This window comes from Chelonoidis abingdonii, chromosome 1, assembly GCF_003597395.2.
Source record: "Chelonoidis abingdonii isolate Lonesome George chromosome 1, CheloAbing_2.0, whole genome shotgun sequence".
Lineage (NCBI taxonomy): Eukaryota > Metazoa > Chordata > Testudines > Testudinidae > Chelonoidis > Chelonoidis abingdonii.
Genome location: NC_133769.1, coordinates 26,989,393 through 27,005,283, shown reverse-complemented (window position 1 = coordinate 27,005,283; position 15,891 = coordinate 26,989,393). Strand labels below are relative to the sequence as shown.

At 44.7% G+C, this 15,891-nt stretch overlaps 1 protein-coding gene and 1 long non-coding RNA gene across 2 annotated transcripts in view; one reads left to right on the top strand and one right to left on the bottom strand.

Moving 5' to 3' along the window:
* Positions 1–15,891, top strand: part of RELN (reelin) — a 468,247-nt gene that overhangs the window by 222,833 nt on the left and 229,523 nt on the right. The gene's annotated exons all lie outside the window — the stretch shown is intronic.
* LOC116834207 (uncharacterized) overlaps positions 1–15,891 on the bottom strand; it is a 35,084-nt gene that overhangs the window by 18,871 nt on the left and 322 nt on the right. The window lies entirely within an intron of this gene.

The following is a 15,891-nucleotide window of genomic DNA, read 5'->3' as shown; positions in this document are numbered from 1 at the left end:
GCAATGTTGCCATGGCAGCAGTGACCAACTTCCACTTTGGAACCTTGGGTTACTTTGTTACTGATGCTGATTTCAGGGTCAACACCACTCCTGGCACCCAAAACGAAGGAGATGTATTCGGTGCCAGCAGTACCATTTTCACCTCTGGCGCCAGCCCCTTTGTCATTTAGGGCTATGAACAAGTAGGACCGGCTGGGTGCACCCTCCAGGCTGGATAGACCACTATCTCAAAGGCCTGGACCCCTCGGTGTCTGAGTCGGAATCTTCCTCTTCCCACTACCCATCACCTGAGTGAGGGCTATTCATGCAGCACTATGGGCACCAGGTTTAGTGCTCGCTTCGCCCCTGGTCTGGCACCAACTGGCCACCAATGCCCTATCCAGACCAGTTGCCCCCATGGGACACTCCTCAGTCATCTCATTCAAAGTCAAGATTGCTGGCCAGGTCTGTGGCAGTGACTGTCGATCCATCACAGATCCAGGTACCAGTGATGCTTCTCCTCGAGGAGCCTCCAGATCCCTTCCAAATCTGTCAGCCCTGGAGCAGGATCCTGCTCGATCACACTCAACTGCCTCATCCTTATTCCCAGACAATTCTGCAATGCTGGGCACTTCCTCCCCTTTGGTACCAGAGGATTTCGAGGCATATCAGGATCTGTTGTGGCATATGGGTATTCAAGCTGAGCTCCTGCTGGAGAACACCTACAAGTATTACTTTGTCAACTGGACAGCTATGTTCAAGGCTTCGAGGAAGCAATTTCGGATGTTCGTCACCAAAGGCTGCTTGGTGGCTAAGATAGCTTTGCAGTCCATGCTGGATGTCATGGATACATCAGCCAAAGTGATGGCCTCTGCAGTGACCATGAGGAGGTCTTTTTGGCTGCAGAATTCAGGCATTGCCCCCGATATCCAGCAGCCATTGAGGATTCGCCCTTCGATGGCAGGCACTGTTCTTGGATAAAACCAATGAGACTCTGTACTCCTTCAAAGACTGTACAGCTACCCTTCAGTCCTTGTGGGTGTATACACTAGCAGTGCAGAGACACCAATTTGGCTTTCAACAGGAAAAGCATTTGCAGTATTGTCTGCAGCATACGTTTGGGCAGCCTTTCTCTCCCCAAAGATTGCAGGAAAGGGCCACAGATCCCTTCACACGAGGAAGAACTTTGATTTAGGGTTTTTTACAGTCCACATCTCATCCTCTGGAACTCCCCAAGCTTCCATTTTGAGTCCTTGGTTCAGAGAAGTGTTCCAGTTCTCACTTTCTCTCTCATCCCCTCCATTTGGGGACAGGCTGGTCTACTTTCGCAATGCTTGGGGCTCGATCACAACTGACAGCTGTGTCCTAAGCACCATCAGATGGGGCTATGCCATTCAGTTCTTCTCCAACCCTATTCTCCACCCTTCCTCCTCATCCATCTTCAGGTCTTGGAAAAAATTTTAAAGGAGAAAGTAGTTAAGGACATTGAGGTCAATGGTAATTGGGACGAATTGCAACATGGATTTACTAAAGGTAGATCGTGCCAAACCAACCTGATCTCCTTCTTTGAGAAGGTGACGGATTACTTAGATAAAGGAAATGCGGTAGATCTAATTTACCTCGATTTCAGTAAGGCGTTTGACACGGTTCCGCATGGGGAACTGTTAGTTAAATTGGAAAAGATGGGGATGAATATGAAAGTTGTAAGGTGGATAAGGAACTGGTTAAAGGGGAGACTCCAGCGGGTCGTACTGAAGGGTGAATTGTCAGGCTGGAAGGAGGTTACTAGTGGAGTCCCTCAAGGATCGGTTTTGGGACCGATCTTATTTAACCTTTTTATTACTGACCTTGGCACAAAGAGCGGGAATGTGCTAATAAAGTTTGCGGATGACACAAAGCTGGGGGGTATTGCTAACACGGAGAAGGACCGGGATACTATACAGGAAGATCTGGACCACCTTGTAAACTGGAGTAATAGTAATAGGATGAAATATAATAGTGAAAAGTGCAAGGTCATGCACTTAGGGATTAATAATAAGAATTTTAGATATACATTGGGGACGCATCAGTTGGAAGCAACAGAGGAGGAGAAGGACCTTGGGGTATTGGTTGATAGCAGGATGTCTATGAGCCGCCAATGCGATATGGCCGTTAAAAAAGCAAATGCGGTTTTAGGATGCATCAGGCGAGGTATTTCCAGCAAGGATAAGGAGGTGTTAGTACCGTTATATAAGGCGCTGGTGAGACCCCACCTGGAATATTGTGTGCAGTTCTGGTGTCCCATGTTTAAGAAGGATGAATTCAAACTGGAACAGGTTCAGAGACGGGCTACTAGGATGATCCGAGGAATGGAAAACCTGCCTTATGAAAGGAGACTCAAAGAGCTTGGCTTGTTTAGCCTGGCCAAAAGAAGGCTCCGGGGGGATATGCTTGCTCTATATAAATATATCAGGGGGATTAACGTTAGGGAGGGAGAGGAATTATTTAAGCTTAGTACTAATGTAGGCACAAGGACAAATGGGTACAAACTGGATATTAGGAAGTTTAGACTTGAAATTAGACGAAGGTTTCTAACCATTAGGGGAGTGAAGTTCTGGAACAGCCTTCCGAGGGAAGTAGTGGGGGCAAAAGACTTATCTGGCTTTAAGACTAAGCTTGATAAGTATATGGAGGGGATGTTATGATGGGATAGTTTAATTTGGGCAATTGATCTTGGATTATCAGCAGATAAGTCTGCTCAATGGTCTGTGAGGGGATGTTGGATGGGATGGGAACTGAGTTACTGCAGAGAATTCTTTCTTGGGTGCTGGCTGGTGAGTCTTGCCCACATGCTCAGGGTTTAGCTGATCGCCATATTTGGGGTCGGGAAGGAATTTTCCTCCAGGGCGGATTGGCAGAGGCCCTGGAGGTTTTTCGCCTTCCTCTGCAGCGTGGGGCATGGGTCGCTTGCTGGTGGATTCCCTGCAGCTTGAGGTCTTCAAATCTCAATTTTGACGATTTCAATAACTCAGTCATGGGTTCGGGGTTGTTATAAATGTGTATGGGTAGGGTTTTGTGGCCTGCCTTGTGCAGGAGGTCAGACTAGATGATCATATTGGTCCCTTCTGACCTACGAGTCTATGAGTCTATGAGACCCGTCTTATGAGATTCTGCTCCTCTAGCAGGTTTGCTCTCTGCTGGCACTGGGATTGGTGAAGAAGGTTCTGCCAAATCACCAGAGTTGGGCTTTGCTTTTTCAAGTACTTTCTGGTACCCAAATCCAAAAGAGGGATAACATCCAATCTCAACCTTGGCAGCTTCAACAAATATATCAGGTATATGAGGTTCTGCATGGTCATCCTATCAACTATTCTCCCCATGTTGTCTCAGAACAGCTGATTTGGTGCCATGGACCTTTAGGACACCTTCATTCATGTGTCGATTTTCCCGAGCTACAGAAAATTCCTTTGATTTGTCAAAGCAGATTGCCATTTCCAAGTATACAGTGCTTCCCTTCGGCCTCTTTTCTGCCCCTCGGGTTTTTACCAAATGCATGGCCATCATCATGACATATCTCAGAAAGAAAGGAAATCACATCTTGCCATATCTGGACCACTGGTAACTGAGGGGCAGATTTAGAGTGGAAGCTCTTTCTCACATCAACACTACACTGTGCTTGCTTCATCATCTGTGTCTTATCCTAAACATTGGGAAATGTACTTTGGTTCCCACTCAAAAATATAGAATTCATTAGGGGCCCTAATAGACTCTACAAGTTCAAGAGTGTTTTTTCTGACTGACCATTTTTAGGTGATTTGCCACCTTTTCCTGAATCTGCAGTCTCAGCCTTCCACAACAGCTCAGATGTGCCAGGGACTTTTGGGCCACATCTCTGCTTGCACATAGGTGGTTCAGTTTGCACCTTTGCCCCCTTCAAATGTGGCTCAGGAGAGTTTACCATCTGACTCTTTGCTCCGTGGACAAATTGCTCCATCTTCCTCCACTGGTCCTCCTTAGTGTTGGACGCTCCTTGAGAATGTTTGCCAAAAATGTCGTCTGTTCTGCTCTTGCAGGGGCCCTAATCCAGGTGCCAGGTCCAATGTCTTCTCTCTCATCTAGCAAATGGCTCTCTTCTATACCTTCCCCAGTCCCAATCATTCCATAGATCATCTTCAAACTGAAGGGGGACTGGGCAAAGCTCATCCTCATTGTCCTGGTATGGCCGGGCAGTACTGGTTTTCTGAGCTTCTTGTGTGTTGGCACTTGTGCCTAGTTCACTGAAAGTGCATCTGGCAGTGAGATTGGCATTTTATCCCCCATCCAAGGAAGATCAGTCTTCTTAAATCCCATAGTAGCAAAGTTCTTAAAAGGGCTTCTTTGCCTACATCCCCCAGTCCGAGAGCCAGTTCCTCTGTGGGACTGTAACACAGTCCTAGCAGAGCTGATGGGTCCTCCATCCAAGCCCTAGCATCTTGTCCCTTTCCACTCGTGTCAGAAAAGTGCGTTCCTGATAGTGATAACATCCACAAGGAGAGTATGTGAGGTGCAGATTCTGATGGCAAAGCGTCCTTACACACAATTCTCCAAAGACAAGGTGACTTTATGATCATACCCAAATTTTTTGTCTAAAGTGCTCTCCGTTTCATTTGAACCAGGAAGTATACTTACTCATTTTCTTTCATAAGTTCGTTTCCGGGGGAACACCATTTCCATACATTAGCCTTCTATCTGGATAGGACTAAACTGTTTCATGTGTCACCTCACCTGTTTGTGTCATATGCAGACCACATGAAGGGGGAAGCGGTCTCCTGACAGACCATCTCTAAATGGATAACATCCTGTATCAAGACTGCATATGATATAGCTTAGCAACACCCCCTTAGCGAATAACTAACTATGCCTCCTTAGCAAATGCAAGCTCATTTGATGAGAGCACAAACAATGTCAATAGCATTCCGCAGTGATATTTCCATATTGGACATTTGCAGGACTGCTACATGGTCATCCATACGTGTATTTATCAACCATTATGCCATCACCGCATCTTCCAGGATGGATGCAAGTTTTAGAAGGGTGGTCCTGCAATCCTTGTTCTGAGTCCTGCCTCCTGGGAGGGGTACGGCTTGTGAGTCACCTAAGTGGCATACACATCTGCATCTATTCAAAGAAGAAGAAATAGTTACTTCCAGTAACAGTGGTTCTCCCAGATGTGATGCAGATGTGTATTCCATGACCCACCCCTCCATTCCCTCTGTATCGGAGTCTCATCTCATGGGCATTTGGTGTGAAGGAACTGAGGGGGGTCAGGGCGGTGCCACCTCATGTAACCAAGGGAGGAGCTACCACCACAAGGCGCGAGCACCGCCCCTCTTACAGGTACTGCTAAGCAAAATTCTCTGGGCTTCGGCACACTGGACACGCACACACCTAAGTGGAATAAACATCTGCATCACATCTCAAAGAACGACAGTTACAGGAAGTAACCATTTCATCTTGTTGCATCATCAGTGCTGCTGTAATAATTAGCTTTTTTCACTCACCTTTGCTGAAATAACTTACTCTATGTATTTCTTTAGAGGAAAGGATGACCTGGGGGCTGTGAAAATTTCTCCAGCCACTAAGAAGTAGTAGCATCTAGAGTGGTTCCATGGAGCAGCTGTGTGGGAAAAGGATTCCTCCTCCTTCCCATTCTGCATCTCCATAGCATCTAGCTCAACCAGTTGGACTCTGATGAGTGAATTTGGCCCTTATTTGTAGCAATTTGTAGATTTTGTTGTTGTTGTTATTCTTTATTGTTTGTTTGTGTACTATAATTCTGGTGACTGGTATCATATTGACTGTACCGCACTGAAATTATCTATTTATCTACTAGTCATGGACAGACCAGTTATTCAGAGGGTTAACTTCCCCACACTGTCCAGCTTTGACCTGGAGGAGCTGCCCTCAGTGCTTAGATTATTGAGTCTCTCTCTCTCTCCATTTGGTTTTGTTCACTTTTTAGATGGTGAACAAAGGATGACAATTATGGTGGTTTTATGTGGATATTGGACACATCCATATGCAATTGGACTCAGACAAACTATTTGTTTCAGATATGTTGCCAAACAGTCACTATAAGGTGTTCACTGTAGCTAAAATGAAAAACAGACCCCTGCTGAAGGGAATTTGGGAAACTCACCTTTTTGCCAGAAAAGTCTTTAGTGGAAATATATAGGTTGTAAATTACATCTAATGTGAAAGATAAGATGGGTAAGTAATATCATCTGACATACTTCATATAACATAAATGGAAATGTTAGATGTTGTTTATTGATTTTGCTGAATTATACAAGGGACGCTTGCTCAGATACCTAGAGTTAAAAGATACCAGGGTTAAAAGTCAATGCCTTATTTGAAAGACACTTTCATGGAGTTGTAATAAATTATTTGTATGGCTTGTTGGTTATTCTAAATACTATATTTAATTACTTTTACACCAGTGCTTTTCTGCCATTGTTGAGAAATAAACCGTAATTGTTGGAGATTTAGCAAACAGAAAAAAAGCAGATAAAACAAACGGACAAATCCTAGCATTCTGTTTTAGGGCACTGAGTCTGAATCGCTTCCTTTTGTTAAAATGGATCGTCTGGAAGCAGAAGCAAATGCCATTAGGGAATTAGTTGTTTGAAATCGTAAAGGCTGGATTATAGGCAGACTTTAAACTTAATCCCGCTTGATGCATTTTATTAAAATAACACTTTTGTATGATTAAAATTGTCCATTTTTATTAGACCATAACTGCTTTGGTCAATATAACTTGAAAAACAAGTTTCCACTTCTGAATAGTGTGCTGTAGATTTTACGAAGAAATACTATAGAAAACTGTAGTTTAAAAATGTGCTGGAGTAAGTAAGCCTTTTCCATTCAATCCAGAAACAGGACTCAGGAGAAAGCTCATTACCCAAATGTGGATCCCACACATGACAATATGTTTCATTCTCATTGGACCACCAAGATAGCCCCAACCTTTAGCATATGTGGAGCACACAGTGACACCTATTGTAAAGTTGCACAAGTGTTTCCATTCTAAAGGGCCATTTTCACGTTTTGTCAAATATTTACATTTTGGGCTGAAATTTTGTTCATTTGTTTTCAGCCTAAGAATGAATCTTTAAAAAAAAAAGAGGGGGACGTTAAGCTATTTTTAAAAAACAAAGTTAAAAAAGCCCACACTTTTGCCAATATTAAAAAATGTTGCCACTTTTTTCTTTTGTACAGTTCTAGCACCTCAGCAAGATGTGGTAGAAAACTGGAATTTGGCAGAGGTGTCTTTCAGTGGGCTGATAAAAATCATTTTTGATTTGGCAGTTATAAGCGTTTTAAAATTGTACAACATCCATAAACACTGGGCTTTCTTTATCCTAAACCAGCACTTCTCAGACTGTGAGTCGGGGCCCCAAAGTAGGTCGCAAATCCATTTTAATGGGATCACAAGGGCTGGCTTAGACTTGGTGGGGCCTGAAGCCGCAGCCGCCTGAGGCCAAAGCTGAAGCCTGAGAGCTTAGGCGCTAGGTGGTGGGGCTTAGATTACAGGCCCACTGCCTGGGGCTGAAGTCCTTGGGCTTTGGCTTTGGACCCCAACCCAAGGCAGTGGGGCTTGGGCGGGCTCAGACTTTGGTCGTCCCTCCTGAGCTCACATAGTAATTTTTGTTGTCAGAAAGAGGTCACAGTGTAATGAAGTGAGAACCCCTGTTCTAAAATAATACCCTGTCAAGGTTCCACTTGAATTTCATGTGTGCGTCTGTAAATTGACTGGAAATTCTCACTCAATATGTGATTTTATGGTATTCTATAGGCTCTGTGCATATGTGTGTGTCAAAAAATAGAATGGAATTTCATTTTTAATGTGTAGGTGTCTCCAAGCAGGGGTGCTGGAACAGGGGAGCCAAGGGCCATGGCCTTTCCACTTTTGAAAGTGGATGGGCCTGGACCCTCCACTTTTCAACACAGGCCTGGCCCGCTGCTCCTCCACTTCCCCCTAAGGCCCCACCCCCTGCCCAAACTGGAAGCTGGAGCCTGGCCTGGGTAAGAGCATCCCAGGGAGCCCGGGTAACTATGGGGAGCCAGGAACCCTCAACCTGCCTGGGCTGAGAGGGCCCAAGAGCAGCCTTCAGGCTGTGTCCCTTCCCCCAGGGACTCTCACCCAGGGCAGATGGAGCTTGCAGCTTCCCACAGCTCCCTGGGCAGCTCTTACAATGGCTTGGCTCTGGCCTTTTGGTCCTTGAAGCCCCGTCCCCAAGCCAGCCCAGAAGCTGGAGCTGGGGCTGGGCAAGAGCCACACAGGCAGCTGTGGGGAGCCGTGGATCCTCCACCTGCCCTGAGCAAGGGTTCCAGGTGGTGGGGACATGGACTGGTGGCTGCTTTCAGTGCCCCCCGCCCCGCCCCAGACAGGGGTGAAGGGGCCCAGGCTCCCCAGCCCAACTTCGGCTTCTGGCTTCTCCAGGGTGGGCTTCGGGGTGGGGGGGAAGAGGAGGGATGGGGTGGGGCCATGGAGGGGGCAGAGACTCATGGTATCCCCCACTTTTAGGAAGAATCCATAACCTGAGTGGAAATTCTCACTCAGTATGTGGTTTTATGGTATTCTACAGGCCCTGTGCATATGTGTGTTTCAAAAAATAGAGTGCATTTTCCTTTTTTAATGTGCAGATGTCTCCAAGAGCCTCCAGTTGAATCCCTTTAATATTTTCAGTTCAAGCTTGTATTGCAAGTCTTTGACTAATTAAGAATAGAGGTAACTCTCCAATATTCTATGGATTCCTTTCTGAGCACTAAGAGAGGCTACCTTGCTACATTTGATACCAAAATTCATAACTGTAAAAGAGTGGGTGCAAATCAAACAATCCAGTGGAGTTATGCTGTCTGTAAAAACCCAGTAACTGGGCCACCAAGATCATGTAAGAAATTATCTTAAACTTGGCCATAGCGATGGATAGTAAGTTTTCAGAATTTAAATATGTCTTCAGTCTTCCCTTGACCAGCAAACTGAAAGGGTACATGGATTTCAGAATCCATCTACAGCAGTAGAACAAAGAGTAGAAAGCATCTGAATCAACTCAAACATATGTCTGCAGCTCCTGGAAAGTAAAATAGAGCCACCAACTCAGTATAAAACTCTTGGGTCTACCTAAAGGAATGGATCTTAAAACTATTAGAACTACAGGTAAAAGAAAATAAGATAAAAATAGAGAGATCCCATTGCGTGCTACAATAAGTGGCTTTCTCCTTGAGCCTACAAGTCCACTCAGTCCTACTTATTGTTCAGCGAATCACTCAGATAAACAAGTCTGTTCACATTTGCAGGAGATAATGCTGCTAGCTTCTTGTTTACAATGTCACCTGAAAGTGAGAATAAGCATTCTCATGGCACTGTTGTAGCTGACATCACAAGATATTTACGTGCCAGATGCGCTAAAGATTCATATATCCCTTCCTGTTTCAACCATCATTCCAGGGAAATGCGTCCATGCTGATGACGAGTTCTGCTCGATAACAGTTCAAAGCAGAGAGGAACAACGCATGTTCATTTTCATCATCTGAGTCAGATGCCACCAGCAGAAGGTTGATTTTCTTTTTTAGTGGTTCGAGTTCTGTAGTTTCTGCATCTGAGTATTGCTCTTTTAAGACTTCTGAAAACATGTTCCGCACCCCATCCCTCTCAGATTTTGGAAGGCACTTCAGATTCTTAAACCTTGGGTTGAGTGCCGTAGCTATCTTTAGAAATCTCACATTGGTACCTTCTTTGCATTTTGTGAAATCTGCAGTGGAAGTGTTCTTAAAATGAACATGTGCTGGATCATCATCCAAGACTGCTATAACATGAAATATATGGTAGAGTGTGGGTAAAACAGAGCAGAGGACATACAATTCTCCCCCAAATACTTCAGTCACAAATTTAATTAATGTATTTTTTTAATGAGCGTCATCAGCATGGAATCATGTCCTCTGGAATGGTGGCTGAAGCATGAAGAGGCATATGAATGTTTACCATATCTGGCACGTAAATACATTGCAATGCTAGCTACAACAGTGCCATGTGAATGCCTGTTCTCACTTTCTGGTGTCATTGTTAATAAGAAGAGGGCAGCATTATCTCATGTAAATGTAAACAAACTTGTTTGTCTCAGTGATTGGCTGAACGAGAAGTAGGACTGAGTGGACTTGTAGGCTCTGAAGTTTTACATTGTTTTGTTTTTGAGTGCAGATATGTAACAAAAAAATCTACATTTGTAAAGTTGCACTTCCATGACAAAGAGATTGCAATATAGTACTTGTATGAGGTGAATTGAAAAGTATTTCTTTTGTTTATTATTTTTACAGTGCAAATATTTGTAATAAAAAATAATATATTCTCTAGAGGTTCAAGGCACCACAATCCATGGCAAAGCACAAAATATTGATCTCACAGTTGACATCTTGCTTTATCTCTGTGAAACACAAGCTTCCAATCAATGCTGTGAAGAAGTCCTAGAGGCCAACAGCGCTGTACCTAGATTTTGTATAAATTTGACACACTCCAAAGCAATGGTCTAAGAAGATGTTAATTATTTTTCCCTGCCAGTTATCCCCTGGGGGAGTCAAATAGTTGGAGGTGAAAATCTCACAAAGTTTCACTGAATGAACAATGCTAAATCTGCAGCTTCTCAAGAACTTCAAAAATGGCATAACTTACCATCATCTATGTTTGACTGAGTCACCTTGATAACTTCACTGAGTGCTGTACTTCCTTCGAGTCCTCCCAGTACTTTATCCATAGCAATTTCATATGGCATTGGAAGAAACCAAATTCACATTATTCAAGCTCCAGACACAAAGACAAGGGTGGTATTTAACTTCCCCCATCCCCAGCTGGAAAATCTATAACTGTGTGTTCGAGTTTTGATATGTTTGGTTACATTTTACAAAACCCCCAAAACAGCCCCAATGTGACAAAACATGGAAGCAGGTTAAAAAAAGGGAGAGAACATTCTTTCCAGTCTGATTTAGGGAGAACAGTCTACAAATAAGACAACTGGGCACTTGGGGTAGTGCCAACATTTTCATTGCCTCCTGGATATGCAGACTACCAGGTTTTCCTCTAGGACAGGAAGACACTAACTTTAAAAGATAGGATGCAAACCAACTGTCCACCACAGGAGATTTTTTCAAGGGCATAACTTGCTAAATACATGGATAGTTCTGTACTGGAATAAACTTCCAAGGAAGGTGGTGGAATCCCTGTCATTGGAGGTTTTTAAAAATAGATTAGACAGGGGTGGTCTAGTTATACTTGATTTGCCTTAGTGCTGGACTTAATGACTTCTCAATGACTTTACAGCTTACATTTCCTAAGATTCTATGATTGCTGAACTTTGAACAGCTCAAAATTAAATTTAATCTACCTTCTCAGGATTTCTGTATGTACCTATACGTTTAGATATTTCCTGTACACTGTTACAAAAGGAAAGACTCCACAATTGGGGAGGAACCAATTAGAAGAAACAAATGATATCCTAATTTAATTAAACACATGCAAAATCTTAGATGATGAATACTTGCAAGTGTATGCCCTAATTTCTATATCCAGGACCTTGAGATATTACAATTCCTCTCACAAATAATCCATGGAAGAAAGAATTTAAATACTGCCTGGAAGTTTGTGCAGCTCTACTAGACAAAGTTGTTTGAAGGCTAAATAGCTGTTATATCCTTGGGGGCAGCCAGTTTAGGAAGAAATCACTTGAAGCCAGAGAGCAGGCAGCTAATAAAGCTACCATTTATTTACAGACACGGAGCTCACCTGACCAGCTGACCAGGTCAGCTGACCTGAAGCTAGCTGGGCTATCCCCTAATAATCTAGCTCAGTTGCCATAGGAACAAAAACCATGACAACCAAATACACAACATATTCCTCCCCTCCAGTAAGAACATCCCCTAAATAAAACACGCACTAGACTAGAGAAGGAGGGTAGACTGCCTCCATTCCCGGCTAAACTCTGGGGATTATTTTGCCCCATAACAGTGGATTCACCCTAGCTAAAGATCCAGCCGATGAGGAGGCCTTCTGTCTCTAGGTGGATTATGGCGAACTTCTGGTGTTGTTGCACCCGAAAGTACCGTGGGCTCAGGCCTGACCATGGGCTCAGGGTCCGCAGCACGAATGGGTGAGGAGGTGGTATCAGCTTGTGCTGGGCAAAGGGGTATCTCAGCCGCCGGCAGTAATGGAGGAGAACAGTCAGGAACAGGTGATCCTTGATTCGGTGTCTCACCAGAAGAGGTGAAGTCAGACCACTCAGCTGCAGATGTGTCCTGAGGACTGGCATGACCTGGCAACAGCTGATCTACATGTCACTGCCAGGTAAGATTCTCTGCAGTTCGGACTGTGTAGGAAACAGATCCTGTTTGAGTGATGATCGTGGCAGGGACTCATTTAGCTCCGGAAGTATAATTCTGAGCCAAAACTGGCTGTCCTGAGCTAAAGGTTCAGTCTTTTGCCCTGGGTGCCTGTCTGATGACTTGATATTGCTGCTGACGTTGCACAATTTGTTGGGGTTCAGAAGGTTTCAGCAGATCAAAGCAAGTGTGCAGCTGTCATCCCATCATTAGAAAGGCCAGGGATGCCTTGGTTGTACCATGAGGTGTGTTTCTATAGGAAAGTAAGAAGGTATCCAGATGCTTTTGAATGGAGTATTGTCCCCTTGCTGATTTCAAAGCATGTTTCATTGTCTGCACAAATCTCTCAGCTAATCCATTGGTGGATGGATGATATGGTGCTGAAGTGATGTGGTGTATCCCATTTGCCTTCATAAAATTTTGAAACTCCTGAGAGATGAACTGTGGTCCGTTGTCGCTCACAAGTTGTTCTGGCAGACCAAAACGACTAAAGAGTCCCCATAGTTTTTGGATAGTACTCTCTGCAGTAGTGGACTGCATTATAGAGACATTCTGGCCATTTAGAATGGGCATCTACTGCCACCAAGAACATGCTTCCTTCAAGGGGGCCAGCGAAGTCAATGTGAATACGTTGCCACAGGTTTTCAGGCCAGTCCCATGGGTGTAGGGGTGCCCACTGGGGTGCATTCCTCACACCCTGACATGACATACAAGCTTTTGCCTTCTCTTCAATAGCACTGTGTCAATCCAGGCCACCAAAAATAGCTTCGTGCAATTTCCTTCATGCGCACTATTCCACAGTGACCGGAATGTAGCTGTTCTAACATCTGTGATCTCAGTGGTGGTGGAATAATGACACACATCTCCCCCACAACAAACAACCAGATTGGACCGATAACTCCGTCCTCCTGGACATGTAGGTAACAAGGTCGGGTGAGACCGGAGAGGTTTGTCGAGATTTTCCATGCATCACCAGGTCCATAACTTGGGACAATACTGGGTCAACGCGAGTTGCCTTCTTTATCTGAGTAGCAGTGATGGGTGTATTCTCTACCTGTTCAAAGTAGAAGATTTCCTTTTGGGCACTATCTTGATGTTTTGACCAGCAAAGGCAACCTTGAGAGGCCATCTGCATTGCCGTGCAGAGTGGATTTCCGATATTTGATTTCATATGTGTGTGCTGAAAGTAACAATGCCCAACGTTGCATACGACTAGCAGCTAATGGGGGAATGCCTGTGTAGGGTCCAAAAATTGACGTCAGAGGTCGATGGTCTGTGAGAAGAGTAAACTTTCGCCCAAACAGGTACTGATGAAACTTCCGAATTCCAAAAACAATTCCTAATGCCTCACGTTCGATTTGGCGTAGTTAGTTTCTGCTTTGCTTAGAGTGCGTGAAGCAAGCAAAGCAATAGGTCTCTCTTCCCCAGAAGGCATAATGTGTGACACGACTGCTCCCACTCCATAAGGGGAGGCATCGCAGGCCAATTGTAGGGGTAAGGATGGATCAAAGTGCGTTAGAACTTCAGAATTTAGCAATGCATCCTTAGCTTTGTTAAATGCAACATCACAGGCTTCAGTCCACTTCCAGGCCTTGTTCTGCCCAAGGAGCTCATGAAGTGGTTTTAGCAGTGTGGCTAACTGTGAGATGAACTTTCCATAATAGTTCAGTAGTCCTAGAAACGAGCGCAGCTGGCTTACATTTCGAGGTGGGGAGCCTCCACAATAGCTTTAACTTTTGCAGGGGCCTTATGAAGACCTGCAGAATCAATGATGTGTCCCAAATATTCAACAGAGGGCTTGAAGAATTCACACTTGTCTTTGCGAACTCGTAGGCCATACTCTTCCAGTCTTTGTAGGGTAGCCTCTAAATTCTTTAAGTGATCCTCTTCATTCCTTCCAGTGACCAGGATATCATCCAGATAGCACTGAACTCCTGACAAGCCACACAAGATCTGGTCCATAGCCCTCTGGAACAGGGCGGGAGCAGACGTTATTCCGAAGGGTAGGCGACAGTATCGATAAAGCCCCTTATGAGTCACAATAGTCAACAGCTCTTGGGACTTTTCATCGACATGTGCATCTGTAAATATGCTTGACTCAGATCAATCTTACTGAACTTTTGTCCCCAGCCAGGCCTGCGAAGAGGTCATCGATGCGGGGAAGCGGGTATTGCTCTGCACACAACACTGGGTTGACAGTGACTTTAAAATCACCGCAAATCCGGAGAGAGCCATCTTTCTTCACTATTGGAACGATAGGAGTGGCCCATGAGCTATGGGTAACTGGTATTAGGACTCCATTGGTGACCAGGCGCTCCAGGTCTGCTTCAACTTTTGGCCTGATGGCATATGGCACAGTTCGGGCTTTCAGATATTTTGGTGGACTGTCAGGTTTAATGTTCAATGTCACAGTGATTCCCTTCATACTTCCCAAATCATCTCCAAAAACAGCAGCATGTTTCCTTAGTATAGGGGTTAGACTGGTTTCTTCTTTAGTCATCCGGTGCACTTCTGCCCAGTTCAGCTGAATCTTCCCAAGCCAAGACCTACCCATTAAGGCTGGGTAGTTACCTCTCACCACAAACAGTGGCAATTTAGCAGCCTGTCCATTGAGCTCCACCTTAACATCAATAGTGCCCAAACATGGGCACAGCTTCTCCCGTATACGTCTTCAGAACAGTTTTTGTTGCCTTAAGCGGAAGATGCTGTAGCTTTTCTTTATACACAGTCTCGGAGACCAGCGAGACGGCTGCACCGGTGTCCAGTTCCATGCGTATAGGTTTGCCATCCAACAACGGGTTACCCAGTATTCATGTGAGCCCACTGCCAAAGACAAAACATGCAGTGGCACTTCCTCTTGCGATGAGGTGTCACCTTGATCATCCTGGGTCTGCTCTAGGGTATGCAGGGTTCCTCTTTTTGTCGCCAGACCACAGGCCTCTTTTTCTTTTGTTTACAGGCACACTCAATGTGTCCCTTTTTGCCACAGTGTCGACACACCAGGTCCTTACACCAGCATTCTGATGCCTGGTGACCTGGCTTACCACAGCGGTAACATTCTGACTCTGCACAGTTTTGTGGGTAGGTTCTTGTGACACTTTTTGCACCCTAGGGGATGCACCGATGTATTGCGCCCTCCCTTGTAGCCAGTTCCATGGAGACAGCAATATCAACAGCCTTCTGTAATGTAAGCTGAGCCTCTGTCAGTAGGCGCTTCCGTATAGCTTCACTGTACAGGCCACACACTAACCTGTCACGCAGGGCATCATTTAACATCTCTTTAAATTCACAGTGTTCTGCTAGCTTTTTTAAAATTGCTACAAATTGTACAACTGTTTCATCTTCTTTTTGGTCTCTTTTGTGGAACCGATATCTTTCAGCAATTACCAGTGGTTTTGGGGAAAAATGGGACCCCAGGATTTCCACAATGTCACTGTAAGATTTAATCTCAGGCTTAACAGGGTGTAGTAAGCTGCGTAGCAGGGAGTAGGTTTTAGCCCCTACAACACTTAAGAATATTGGCAC